This window comes from Portunus trituberculatus, chromosome 1, assembly GCF_017591435.1.
Source record: "Portunus trituberculatus isolate SZX2019 chromosome 1, ASM1759143v1, whole genome shotgun sequence".
In the NCBI taxonomy this organism is placed as follows: domain Eukaryota; kingdom Metazoa; phylum Arthropoda; class Malacostraca; order Decapoda; family Portunidae; genus Portunus; species Portunus trituberculatus.
In genome coordinates, this window is record NC_059255.1 from 1,980,783 (window position 1) to 1,983,282 (window position 2,500).

At 34.1% G+C, this 2,500-nt stretch overlaps 1 protein-coding gene across 1 annotated transcript in view; it reads left to right on the top strand.

Moving 5' to 3' along the window:
• LOC123508271 (probable G-protein coupled receptor CG31760) overlaps positions 1–2,500 on the top strand; it is an 83,349-nt gene that overhangs the window by 4,336 nt on the left and 76,513 nt on the right. The window lies entirely within an intron of this gene.

Genomic DNA, 2,500 nt, shown 5'->3' on the forward strand with positions numbered 1-2,500 from the left:
CCCTTTTAGTGAACGAGACAATGAGAGAGTGAGAGAAAGCCTTAATGAAGAATTGGAGAGAGAGAGAGAGAGAGAGAGAGAGAGAGAGAGAGAGAGAGAGAGAGAGTTAAGTTATTGTGATTTGTAGAATGTTTGGTGAGTTAATTGTGAGATAGATAGACAGATAGATAGACAGATAGATACAAATAGATAGATAAACAGAGATAGAGAAATAGATAGATAGATAGATAGACAGACACAGAGATGGATAGATAGACAGACAGATAGATAGAAAGATAGGTAGATAAAGAGACAGAGAAAGAGAGAGAAAGAAAGGAGCATAGATTAATGAAGAGATAAGTGAAATGGATAAGAAACAAGAGAGAGAGAGAGAGAGAGAGAGAGAGAGAGAGAGAGAGAGAGAGAGAGAGAGAGAGAGAGAGAGAGAGATAAAGGAAACAAAGAAACGAACACAATGAAATAAAAACAAGGATACTCTAAGACAGGTTCTCAAATGGGGATGAAGAACGCTCAGCTCAGGAGGACTTACTAAAAGATATATAGAGATACTTAGAAGGCTACTCTACTAATATCCTTTGTAGTGCCATTGTATGTTAAGTCTGTGCCAGTTATTAAATGTCTAGTGTCAGATTACTGGGAGTTCTAGTTCGTGGTTTTATGTGTTGTATTCTAAAACACTTCCGCGCCGCTACGTCACTGTTTTGAAAGGGGTCTAGTTGAAGCGACACGTGATTTTAAGGGTGTTTCTGCATTTCTAGTGACATGTTAACACGTTTTCTGCATTATCAAAAGGATTAACACTATTTTCAAATGGTTTAGTTGAAGTGACACGTGATTTTAAAGGTGTTTCTGTAATTCTAGTGACATGTTAACACGTTTTCTGCATTACCAAAAGGATTAACACTATTTTCAAAGGGTTCTAGTTGAAGTGACTTGTGTTTTTAAAGGTGTTTCTGTAATTCTAGTGACATGTTAACATGTTAACACGTTTTCTGCATTACCAAAAGGATTAACACTATTTTCAAAGGGTTTAGTTGATTAACACTATTTTCAAAGGGTTTAGTTGGAGTGACACGTGTTTTTAAGGGTGTTTCTGTAATTCTAGTGACATGCTAACAAGTTTTCTGCATTACCAAAAGAATTAACACTATTTTCAAAGGGTTTAGTTGAAATAACACGTGTTTTTAAGGGTGTTTTTGTCATTCTAGTGACATGTTAACACGTTTTCTGCATTACCAAAAGGATTAACACTATTTTCAAAGGGTTTAGTTGAAGTGACACGTGTTTTTAAGGGTGTTTCTGTAATTCTAGTGACATGTTAACACGTTTTCTAACAAGTTTTCTGCATTAACATGTTAAAGCATTATTAACACTATTTTCAAAGGTAATTCTAGTTTAGTTACCAAAAGGATTAACACTATTTTCAAAGGCTTTAGTTTAAGTGACACGTGTTTTTAAGGGTGTTTCTGTAATTCTAGTGACATATTAACAAGTTTTCTGCATTATCAAAAGGATTAACACTATTTTCAAAGGCTTTAGTTGAAGTGACATGTGTTTTTAAAGGTGTTTCTGTTATTCTAGTGACATGTGTTAACAAGTTTTCTGCATTATCAAAATAATTAACACTATTTTCAAAGGGTTTAGTTGAAGTGACACGTGTTTTTAAGGGTGTTTCTGTAATTTTAGTGACATGTTAACAAGTTTTCTGCATTTTCAAAGGGGTCTAGTTGAAGTGACACGGATTTTTAAGGATAATACTGTGATTCTAATAACGTGTTAACAAATTTTCTGCATTACCAAAAGGATTAACACTATTTTCAAAGGGATCTAGTTAAGGTGACACGGGTTTTGAGGTTTTTAAAGGTGTTTCTGTAGTTCTAGTGACATGTTAACAAGTTTTCTGCATTATCAACAGGACAAATCTCTTTTCAAAGGGGTCTAATTAAAGTGAAGGTTTTTAAGAGTGTTTCTGTAATTCCATCGACACGTTAAACAGTTTTCTGCATTACCAAAATGATTAACACTATTTTTTAAAGGTTCTAGTTGAAGTGACACGCGATTCTAAGGGTGTTTCTGTAATTCTAGTAACATGTTAACAAGTTTTCTGCATTACGAACAGGAACAACACTATTTTCAAAGGGGTCTAATTAAAATGACACGGGTTATGGGGTTTTTAAGGGTGTTTCTGTAGTTCTAGTGACATGTTAACAAGTTTTCTGCATTACCAACAGGAATAACACTATTTTCAAAGGGGTCTAGTTAAAGCAGGGATGTGTAATCTTTTTTCCCAAAGGGCCACTGGTCACGACTCTGTTGGTATGGAGAGCCACATAACCTTACTATTTCATGTTATTTACCACGATCGAAGACATATTATGTGAGATTATACTGATAAAGATGGGAAATCATTTTGTTACTGATTTTATTTATATTGGGATCACAAAAATAAGAATTGTCCGAAACAAATGTATTTTCCTTACTATAAATGAACAAATGAAAG